This window comes from Thalassophryne amazonica, chromosome 9 (genome assembly GCF_902500255.1).
Source record: "Thalassophryne amazonica chromosome 9, fThaAma1.1, whole genome shotgun sequence".
NCBI classification, from domain to species: Eukaryota; Metazoa; Chordata; class Actinopteri; order Batrachoidiformes; family Batrachoididae; genus Thalassophryne; species Thalassophryne amazonica.
The window spans coordinates 20,569,380-20,582,151 of record NC_047111.1 but is presented as its reverse complement, the minus strand read 5'-3'; positions in this window follow the sequence as shown (position 1 = coordinate 20,582,151).

The window sequence follows — 12,772 nt, the reverse complement described above, 5'->3', positions numbered from 1 at the left end:
ATTTTAAGAAATATTACAATTTGAAAACAAATGCACCCGAACGTGATGACAGCTGCAATTGCTAAATGCTAACTTTTAACATTGAAAATGCCATAGACATGCTAACGCGTTAGCGTCGCTCCCGTTTTTAAGTTATAAAATACATCTATCAACTGTTTCAGAAGACCATAACAGGTCGATTTAACATAGAAAAGGTAAATAATACTCACAGAAGTATGCTCTTTAAGGTTTTAGCGGGGGGAAATTAAGCGAAAGAAAGAAAGAATAAACGAAGCAATGGTCGAAGCATTGCTTCAATCTGCGAACCACTGCTTGGTTCATGGTTCAAAGCAAAGCCGCGCTGCAGAAAAGTTGATTACAGGCGCACATGACATGAAATATATATATATATATATATATATATATATATATATATAAACATTAAACTGAAGCCAAGAGTAACGAGGCTGTTTGTTTTAAAAATGTAAGGAATAGAAAGTACAGATACTTGTGTGAAAATGTAATGAGTAGAAGTCAGAAGTAGGCAGAAAAATAAGTAATGGAGTAAAGTATAGATACCTAAAAAGTGTACTTAAGTACAGTAACGAAGTATTTGTACTTCGTTAGTTGACACCTCTGATCAACAATTTGCACCATTTTTTTTATTAAGATTGGAGCAACTTTAACTTGTGACCCCTGTACAAACTGAAACTGAACTTTGTCACCATTCTTATTGTTTTTAACCCCATAACTCTATAGAATTCAGTCACAGATAGTCCAAACTATACCTTTTAGGAATCTTTACAATCAGACAAATAATGTTGTATAATTTCCAGTATGACTGGAGCATTTTTATATTTTGACCCCTATGTAATTCTTCAATTGACCCCCATACGTGGCCAGCTATTGGAAATTCAAGTGGCCCATCGGTTTTTCAAAAGAGTAATATTTAAGGTGTACTTTTGCTAAAGTTGGTGCTTGCATCACCATTTGAAGGATTCCTCTGTAAATATTCTGTTATTTGTACTATATGGTGGAGCTGTTGTGTCAATCCCTTGGTGATTAGGACGATTGCCTCTTGGCTGATTCTTAGGGCTGATTCAGGGCTGATTGCCAAATTGCGACAAACACACAGTCCTTGACAGATCCTTAGCCTGGTTCGATGGCTGGGAAATCCCAGATGATCAGGGTCTGAGGACCTGCTGCAGACCTTCATACGCCTTTACAGCTGTTGGGTTTCAAGCCATCACCTCCTCCACCTGATCCACTGCTGAGGACTTCTTGTTTCACCACAACCCCATTAATAGTCTTGTGGTCATTCACGGCTCCTGCTGGTCCTTCATAGTGGCCACGGAGCACACAAGGTCTCCACCATAATTCCCCTCAAAAGCCAATGCCCTACTTGATCTGTTACCTGGGTGTCACAACACGGCTGTGAAGTTGGATTTTGACAGTAAAGTTTAAAGTTTTTTTTTTAAATTGTGAGGTCCTTGCCCATATCTAGTTCTGCAGTCAAAGCAATAGTTCGAGTAGTTCTGTTGTTGTGAGCCCGTCTGGCATCCTCGGTGTGACAGTCGGTTGGTAATGCGAAGGCTTTACTTGAACAAACAGTGAAAAGCGCTGACGGCTGACATGCAGCTACAGTTGAGAGACTGACAGACTTCAGGGATTTACTGTATACGTGATAGCGTTCAGGGAAATGCTCGTTATCAGCGCGTCTCCTCCTCTCGTTTTTCATGTCGTCTGGCTTCCTGTAGCTGTTTGAGCTGACATTCACATGATTCCACCTCCCTGTTACGACTTTTCATTCTGCGAGGAGACACCGTCCCTGTAATCCAAACCTGAAGCACGTGGAGTCGCAGAGCTTTGAGTCAGTGCACGGCGTGTCTGCAGGCTGCGTGACGTCATCCCGGCCTGTTGCACACATGCAGGCAGCTTAAATGAAGCCGTCACTCTCTGACACTTTGTCCACTAATCTTTGCTTCACGAGTGCTCACACAGGCAACGTGTGATTTTTTTTTTTTTCCACGAAGGAATTGATCTCAACTTACTGCAGCTCTCATGTGCATGTTGATTTCTTTTTTTTGTAGTCATCAGGGTGATCAGTAATGACCTACGACAAACATCAAACTGTCTCACGTGCCAAAAAAGTAAGACAGAGTGCTGCACTGTAATTCCTGCATTTCAGGGCAAATAATAGCCTTTGTGTTGAATCACATTTCATTTTAAATTGTGCACTAATTTATATTCTGCTCAGATATCTGGGGAGTGTGGTGATTTTATATATAAACTGAGGTTCTGCTGCACACATAACCGTCTGAATCCATAAATCCATGTACACCAGCTGTAAACTAGAAGAGCATTCAGAGAGCACATACCTCCACTATCAGTGAAATAACCATTATGATCTCCACCAACCTGCAGAGGATTGTGTTCCCTTCAGACCAAAGACCAAATCGAAACACCAACACTTGGATCTAATCAAGGAGGGTGGAGTTATTGTGGATCATGTCTGCTGTGTGTGAACAGCAACCAAGATGTGTGCAGTTAAGAATATATTTACAGAGGAATCCTTCAAATGGTGATGCAGGCACCAAATTTGGTACAAATACTCCTTGGACATTACTCTTTTGAAAAAGCAGAGTATCCCCTTGAATTTTCAATAGGCAGCCAGATAGGGGTCAATTGAAGATTTACACATGGGTCAAAATAAAAAAGATGCTCCAATCATATTGAAAGGTATTCCATATTATTTATCTGATTATAAAGATTTCAAAAAGGTATAGTTTGATCCACCTGTGACTGAATTCTATGGAGTTATGGGGTACAAGTAGAAACGAGAAGGTAATGAAAATGTGAAACAAAAGGTAACAAGAGAAAGTAACAGGGAAAACGACAAAATGTAACGAACAAACAGCATCCAACAAAACATAAAAAAACAAGACAAACAAAAGAATCTATTAGACAAAAACTAACAGACAAAATATAAGTAAATATAACAAGAAAAAAGGCAGCAAGAAAAGGCAATATGAAAAAAGTAACAGGATAAACAACAAGAAAATGTAACAGGAAAATGTAGCAAGACGTTGTTGTTGTTCATTCGGCTGCTCCCGGTTTTATTCGGGGTCACCACAGCAGATACAGCCAGATCCGCATTGGTAATTGGCACAAGTTTTACACCGGATGCCCTTCCTGATGCAACTCCAGTTTTATCTGGAGAAACACACACAGCCGCTGGTGTTCCAAAGAGGTCTCCCATCCAAGTACTAACCAGAGCCTGCTCTGCTTAGCTTCTGAGATCTGACAGGATCAGGCTGACACAGAGCAGACCGGCTGCTGTAGCAAGACATGATGTAATGGACAAAAAGCAACAAGAAAAAATAGACAAATCATAGCAAGAAAAGGAAACAGAGAAAACAGTAACAGCAGAAAATGTAACAGACAAAAGCAGAGAAAAAGTAAAAGATAATTGTAACAAGAAAAATAAGAAGAAACAACATAAAGCACAACAGGAAAAGAGAAACACAATGAAAAGTAACAGTCAAAGGTACGTAACATCATGAATGAGGCCTGTACATTTAATTATCTGTTTATTGTTTGTTCTTGTGAAATGGTTTGTTTTGTAAAATTCTTGCCACTTCACCATGGATTTATGTAATTATATTGATTTCTATCCACGTTTGCAATCTCACAGAGATTCAGTGTCTTGTGGCTGACTGGAAGTTCAAAAGAGTCCTCACAGTGGAGACACACAGCATCCCGGCAGGAGGACCAGCCTAATAAACTGCTCAAAGTCACCGGCCTTGTGAGACAGTCCAGCAGAGTTATGTGGCAAAACCTGCAATGACTGATTCCTCTGTAAGAAGGACGAAGGTCACTAGACCACAGATGGTGGATCACCTGCTTACAGGGTCCTCTTCTTGTCTGTCCACAGGGCAGTCACAGCCAACTTTGTCAGAATACCCATCATCCTCGTTTCCATTAGCGACTCCAGAACAACCTCCTGCAGCTTTTAGGGTCTAGTTATGGAAGAACTCCCATTTGGGTGAAGTTCTCCACCCAGATTGCTTGCAGACTCTTTGACCACAGCCTGATTTTGAAGTCTAGCTGGATTAAATGGGGAACACAGAGTATGCAGATGTCTGCGGTCTTTACCACACAGAACAAAAACACTTTATTTTTTTCTTTCAAATTCTTAATGAGCACACGCATGTGGCTAAAATATTAATGGTGAAATGAATACCAACGTGTTCATGGTCCGGCTACAAGCTTGGTGAAGCTAAAATCCAAACGATCAATAATGGCTAAGAATATAATGTACTGTGTAAATCACATAGCTGCTATGAAAGCGAGACGCTAACGAGCTCTTGGATTACATCACCATGAAGTCAAGCCGATGACTGATGAAGAGTCGGTTTACACTGCTGCAGCTTAATTATTAAAGAGTAAAATATTAGACGCTGTGCGGATGAGCATTACACTATTTAATACATTACCACACAGGGGATTTACTTGACACAATTGTTGTGCTTTAATGAAGTTGGCCCAGAGTACATTTTTGTGTAAACTGATGTCAGCAGTAGGTTCGAGAGCCTGGTGAGTTTTTCTTTTGAATGACGGCCACATGAAACATCCAGGTCAAGGTCTGACAGTGAACCTGTTTTGCTTCCTTTTCCTCACATTCAGAGAGATCTGATCTGGAGGAGGGAGGGTTTGTTGGGTCGGTGAGCAGCAGAGTGGCAGGTCAGAGATAAGAGAATTTATGCAAAGGCAAGATTAGAAACTCGTCCGATGGTTACGTCCCCTCAACATGGACCTGCATGATAGCAAATTTAATTCCTCAGGGAGCAGATAGGCGGAGGAAAGAGGAGATCTGGCTGCATGTGCACACGCCCTCCATGCTGAGGTCTTACCGGGGTTTGAATGCGTGATATTTGGCGGTGGTGTTGTTGTTTATCATCTGCAAAACTGCACAGGACGACACTCAGCTTGTGGCTGCTTTATGCCACTATTTGGCTGCAGTTTTTAATTTGACCTGCAGCATATTGCATCATATAGCTACGAGGGGGAAAAAATGCACAACATGGCCAAAATGATTCCATCAACATGGAGATAAGAGCGGAAAAAACAGCAGTGAAGTTACACTGAAATAGATTTCAAATCTGCTGCGTCTTAAGAAGTCAAATATAAAATATTGCGTCTACTCGTCTCTTTGGGGTTTCCATTTTCTTCAAACTTGAAACTCAAATAAATAACTATATTAATACAGAAAGAAAAATAATGATTGTACTTCTTCGTATAATAACCTTAAAAAATTGTCATCTTCAATACACTAAGAGACAGCTGTTCGTGTGTACATGTCCCTCTCCTGTCCAAACAACACCTCAGACCTGAGCCAAACTTGGCACACATATACGTTGACATATGAGGAGTGACATAGGCTATTGAGCACATTAGTAATAGTAGTACTAGTAGTAGCAGTTACGGGGAGAGACACTTTTGTGCAGCATCATCGTCAGCAAATGTGCTAAAAGGTTGGTGTCGTACTTTTCTATTGTCTTCTTTTTCCTTTGAAATTTTTACCTCTTCATTTTTGCAAGTAACTGTAGTAGTACAACCCCAATTCCAATGAAGTTGGGATGTTGTGTAAAATGTAAATAAAAACATAATACAATGATTCTCTTCAACCTATATTCAATTAAATACACCACAAAAACAAGATATTTAATGTTCAAACTGATAAACTTTGTCGTTTTTGTGCAAATATTTGCTCATTTTGACATGGATGCCTGCAACACATTTCAAAAAAGTTGGGACAGGGCAACAAAAGACTGGGAAAGTTGATGAATGCTCAAAGAACATCTAATTTGAAACACGAGTGTCATGATTAGGTATAAAAGGAGCATCCCCAAAAGACTCAGCCATTTACAAGCAAAGATGGGACGAGGATCATCACTTTGTGAACAACTGCATGAAAAAATATTCCAACAGTTTAAGAGCAATGTTTCTCAATGTTCAATTGCAAGGAATGTAGGGATTCCATCATCTACAGTCCATAATATAATCAGAAGCTTCAGAGAATCTAGAGAATTTTCTACACGTAAGCGGCAAGGCTGAAAACCAACATTGAATGTCCGTGACCTTCGATCCCTCAGGCGACACTGCAATAAAAACCGACATCATTGTGTAAGGGATCTTACCGCGTGGGCTCAGGAACACTTCAGAAAACCACTGTTAGTTAACACAGTTCGTCACTACATCTACAACTGCATGAAAAAATAGTCCAACAGTTTAAAGACGTTTCTCAATGTTCAATTGCAAGGAATTTAGAGATTCCATCATCTACAGTCCATAATATAATCCATCCTGGTCTCACGGCAAGTCATGATTCAGCAGCACGAAACATACATTAATCTACTGGCTCATGATATTGTGACGAAAAGCGCCTAATTTTCGTCACAGCAGCATGAATTCATTCTAATTCATTCCTTTATGGCTGCACAAAATTAAAAGTGAAGCTGGGGGTGGTGGTGATGGTGGTTATGGTTAGGGTGGGGTGAAGGGGTAAGATTAGGTTATGGCTAAGGTTAGAGTTGGGGGTAGGAGTAGGGTGAATAATAATGAGTTTAAAAAAACCTTGTCACGAAAATTGTGCTCATTTCGTCATGGGAGCACAAAAACAAACAAACAAACAAAAAAAACGTGAGACTGGGCTGTATAAAGAGAAGATTCAGAGAATCTGGAGAACTTTCTACACATTAGCAGCAATCCTGAAAACCAACATTGAATGCCTGTGACCTTCAATCACTCAGGTGGCACTGCATTAAAAACTGACATCAATGTGTAAAGGATCTTGCCGCGTGGGCTCAGGAACACTTCAGAAAGCCATTGTCAGTTAACACAGTTCGTCACTACATCTACAAGTGCAAGTTAAAACTCTACCATGCAAAGCAAAAGCCATACATCAACAAAATCCAGAAATGCTGCCGCCTTCTCTGGGCCTGAGCTCATTTGAAATGGACAGACGCAAAGTGGAAAAGTGTGCTGTGGTCTGATGAGTCCACATTTCAAATTATTTTGGAAATCATGGACGTTATGTCCTCCGGACAAAAGAGGAAAAAGCCCATCCAGATTGTTACCAGCGCAAAGTTCAAAGCCAACATCTGTGATGGTATGGGGGTCTGTTAGTGCCCATAACATGAGCAACTTACACATCTGTGATGGCACCACCAATGCTGAAAGGTACATCCAGGTTTTGGAGCAACTCATGCTGCCATCAGAGCAACGTCTTTTTCAGGGATGTCCCTGCTTATTTCAGCAAGACAATGCCAAGACACATTCTGCACATTCTGTGGCTTCATAGTAAAAGAGTGCGAGTACTAGACTGGCCTGCCTGCAGTCCAGACCTGTCGCCCAATGAAAATGTGTGGCACATTATGAAGCACAAAATATGACAACAACTGAAGTCATACATCAAGCAAGAATGGGAAAGAATTCCACCTACAAAGCTTCAACAATTAGTGTCCTCAGTTTCCAAACACTTATTGAGTGTTGTTAGAAGGAAAGGTGATGTAACATAGTGGTAAACATACCACTGTCCCAGCTTTTTTGAAACGTGCTGTAGGCATCCATTTCAAAATGAGCAAATATTTGCACAAAAACAATAACGTTTATCAGTTTGAACATTAAATATCTTGTCTTTGTGGTGTTTTCAATTGAATATAGGTTGAAGAGGATTTGCAAATCATTGTATTCTGTTTTTATTTACATTTTTCACAATGTCCCAACTTCATTGGAATTGGGGTTGTAGAAGCAGTAGTAGTTGTTGTAGTAATAATAGCAACAGCAGTTGTCTCTTCTTGAGGCAGCTTTAGTTGCGTCTTAACAGTTCTCTGCATTCCAGGATAGGTGGGAGGTGATAGCCTTCAGGTGTCTTTAGGCAAACTCCAGGCAGCTGCCATGTGCCTTTTACTAAGGAGTGGCTTCTGTCTGCCCACTCTACCATACAGGCCTGATTGGTGCAGAGATGGTTGTCCTTCTGGAAGGTTCTTCTCTCTCCACAGATCCCTCCCCTGATTGATCAGTTTAGATGGTCGGCCAGCTCTAGGGAGAGTCCTGGTGGACTCCAATTAAGCTGTAGAAATTTTGTGCTTTGTGACAAAATACTGTGAATACTTATGCAACAGCCGGTCTGCTCTGTGTCAGCCTGATCCCGTCAGATCTAAGAAGCTAAGCAGTGCGGCATCTGGTTAGGACTTGGATGTGAGACCTCTTTGGAACACCAGCAGCTGTGTGTGTTTCTCCGGGTGACACTGGAGTTGCGTCAGGAAGGGCATCCGGTGTAAAACTTGTGCCAAGTACCAATGCGGATCTATCCACTGTGGCGACCCCGAAAAAAAAAAAAAAAAACGGGAGCAGCCGAATGGACAACATCAACTGTGAATACTTATGCACATGTGATTTCTTAGTTTTTTATTTTTAGTAAATTTGCAGAAATCTCAAAAAACATTTTTTGCATTGTTATTATGGGGTATTGTGTGTAAAATTTTGAGGAAAAATGAATTTCATTCATTTTGGAATAAAGCTGTGACTTAACAAAATGTGGGAAAAGCGAAGTGCTGTGAATACTTTCCAGATGCAATGTATCTGATTCCTACACGTACAAGTATCAGTTACTTGTGGGGATGGACATTTTCACCAACCTTACGACTGTGAATGTGCTGATGGCGGTCCACTGATGTACATTGGTTTTATTTAATCCTGATTACGTATGTTTTATTACAGATAATTCAAGGTGTGAGCTGATGATGTGCTTTACGCTGAGAGAAAATGAACACTGCACTCCTGGAATTCATCATCACACACGTATTTATATGTATATATCTCACTCTGTCAAGTGTTGAGCCAATAATGAAGCCAGCTGCTAAAGGCCTGGAGCTTTTAGCAGTGGGTACATCTGGGCTCCATTTTTGGTCTTCACACCTGGTGGAGCCCTGTTTGATGATGATGATGACTTGTTGGCAGCCTGAACCTCTGCAGCAGCCACACTGATGTCATCCACCTTGGCATGCGGTTGCCTCTGAGTTGCTTTACTGCTTGCAAGTCCACCAAATTAAAACACACAGAACTGAAATATTGAACAGGCCTGACTCAAAAGCTTATTAACAAACGGTGTAGCTCAGCATTTAATCAAAGGCTCCATCGGTTGGGACAAATCCCACACGCACTGCTGTAAAAGTAAATGCAGAGAGGCAGGAAGGTGAGCGAAAGAGGACAGATAGCTGCCAGTCACAAATAGGATCTGAGCGGCCTCGTGCACATAAAACCTGTTCATGTGATGTGTGTTGATCAGCAGATCCTAGAGTACTTGTTTACTCATCACATTCTGCTCTGTTTGGTGTAATTTGCATGAGCAGTCATAGGAACACAGAAAGAAGATCCACTTCTGCTCTGCCATTAATGAAGGTGCTGCTTTATTAAGTTTTCAGTCTTGAGATTTGCTGCAGATTTCCTCTCAAATAGATGGGAGATTACCTGGAAGACTCACGCAGCGTATTCTTTAAAGTTCTGAGAAGGTTTATTAAGAGAGCTGTCAAGTTGAGTACTTTTCCTCAAACATTGTGTTCAGACATGATGACCTTGGTGATGATCATCTTGAACAGGAAACGCAATTGTAAAAAAGATTATGGATTTGTGTTTTTGTGTACACACAGTCTTGAAGCATTCACTGGTTTAAGCATGAATAGACAACCAAAAGGTCCAAACTAAAGTACCTGCTAGAAAAAGCCAAACACAATAGAATGTGGATAGTTCTGGGTCCACTCACTTTTTGCTACCTTGAGTTACTGTAAATATGAATTTTGCAAAGGCAAATATCTGCCAGACATCCAAACTGTAAGACCTAGGATAACATTGCTCAGAGCATTAGAGGCATTCATTCATTCATAAAATATAAAAATTTGGAAAAATCACATCCCTCTTTTCCAAATCAATCTTGCAAAACCTTGTGTACCTTGTGCTCTATGTAGTACAAAACCAATCATTATACACAAGTATCAAATTTCACAACTGCAATGTTTAAGAATTACTATTTTATATATATATATATATATATATATATATAAACAATTTTGATTGAAGCCATGGAAGGTGCTCACAATGCACTGAGAGCACTTTGGAGATTTAGGGCTGTGCCAAGGGCCCTGAGTGAGTTTTTTCGGCCTGATGGGGAATGGTCCGCCACTTGACCATCACATATACAGTAGCTGTTTATATAGGGTTTCCCAGGATACAACACACTGAACAAAATAAACTTCAATAAAAATATATGCAAATAATAAAGCTGATTGCTGGCCAACGGCATTGGTTCAAATAACATCCAGTATGTTGTCCAATGCACATATTTTTTGTCCATCTTGCTTATCTGAGGAATTGAAAAGTCCTTGTGGTTCACACCACAGGCTGAGGGTTTCATGCAAAAACTGCTCACGTCTCCATCTGCACCCATCTGATGATTCCTTTTTTCGAACTACTTCATATAACATCCAATATGTTGTCCAGTGCACATATATTTGTCCATCTTTGTTATGTGTGCGTAATGTCAGAATAAACCCATATGTGCAGGCAGCAATCAGAGCGGAGGTGAAAAGACAAGGTGATTTATTTCTCCAAACACAGGTGAATAAAATCCAACAAACCGAGTGAGTGCAAAGGGGTCCAAAAACAACATACTCACAACGACAATCACAGGAGGCAAGTAAACAGGGAAAAGGTGCAGCCTTAACCCCTTAACGCCTGAATTTATATAGCTGTATATAAAAAAAAATGTTTTGTGTGTGTTTTGCCTTTAAGTAGATGGTAAATAAAGTTGAGATTATTAATTTCACTTTTGCACAAAAAATAAATAGTAATTTTGGTATTTTGGCAATAATTTATGTTATAATGTTATAATAATAATAATAATGGTATGTTGCATATTTGCGACAACAGGCATACTGGTCAATTTGGTATGTTGCATATTTGAGTCAATTATTGTAGCATATATGCGGCGATAGGCGTTAAGGGGTTAAATACATAGTGGAACTAATGAATAAACAAAGGACAGTTATGGGGATAGGGGAGACCGGAACGTAACACACATATGAACCAATACACAGACTCTAATACATACAAGGTGACTCAAGAACTAAAACAGAAACCCGAGGGTGTGTAGAACCAAAACACAAAGATAACAAAACACAACCAAAGAAAGAAATCACAAAAATAAAACCAAGTAAAAGAAAGCAAAAACAAAGATGGAACTCAAAAGTGTACAAAGTGCAAATGGGGGGGGGGGGACCACATGATAAACCTAATGACATAAAACACAGCGACATGGAGAGGGGACAGAACATGGACAAAGACAGAGAACAGACTACAAGGATGACAAACCCGGATGATAGTCAAGGACAAGGGAGAGGACACCACAAATACAAACAAAAGGACACAGACAGAAACTAATCATAAACAGCCCGCAAACAAAGGATAGACCACAAAATAAGACCACAGACACAGACACAGACATGGGACAAAACACAACAAACTTGCTGTTTTTTGGATTTAAAAGTCCTTATGTTAAATAACAGCACATGCTATGGTGTGCATATGTGAGTTCCTGACAGTGTACTCCATTGTTGAAGTCCAAAAAATGTGCCATTTGTTTTATGTTTCAAAATACAAAATTAAGATTTTCAAAATTAAGATTCATCAGTTGACGAATGAAGCTTATCTGGATGAAAAGTAAAATGTCTTCAAGGAACTAAACAAGTCCCGTTGAACGGCTAAACCTAGTTGGATCTTTAAAGTATTTTACAAATTATGAGTGTAACGATCTCACGAGGACGGTCTCATAAACAACCCGTCAACAGGTAAAGTTAGTCTCCCATGAAGGAGCTATTAAACTGAATTTAAGCAGCATTTACAACCATTTAATAAGTGAATTGTACTTTCCTGCGAGACAAAATTTTTCTCATTAAGAGTTAAGGTGAAGAAATTGGGCTTTGGGGCTTCTGTTGGAAAAAGAAAACCAGTCCACACTTTTGATTTTGGTGTTTTTTTAAAGCTTATTTTTGGGGACTAGGTTGTGGTTTTTGTAACAGTTGTCTGAGTGTGGGCATTAAAAATTATGACCATTTTATTTCCTCAGCAGTCATGAATTAGCTGGAAGTAAAGTCATCAAGCTACTGATAGCTGCTCAAAGTGCTAACTGGTGCTAACCTTGATTCAAGTGTTTTCACACTCAGTCATCTTCAACCACTTACTCCAATTAAGGGTTTTAAGTGGTTTATTAAAGTATATTTTAAGGGATTGGGGTGGTGGTTTTCATACTGTTTTTGGGTGTGGACATGAAAAAAATTATGACCATTAGCCCAGCAATCATGGATTCGTTGGAACTAAAGTCATCAAAGTTGCCAAAAGCTAACATTGCAAAACATATCAAATTAAATAACATAAAAAATTTTCTCGGTGTAAATACTGGCAAACAGAGTTCTTAGATGATACGATAAGACACTTAACAACACAGCAAGCCATATTATTAGGGATATTTGTAACAAAATACTCAGTTCTCCACAACAGCTAGCAGCTATGGCTAGCAGTGGTGCTCTGGTAGCAGAGCTCTGATATGAGGAAAGACCATCGCAAACCAGTGATATCATACACAAGCGGGATGCGAAAAAGAAGAGAAATCCCATGACACCTATTTTTTTTTTTTGCATTTTAAGATGCATGGGGTCCTCTAAAGTTATTTTTATTT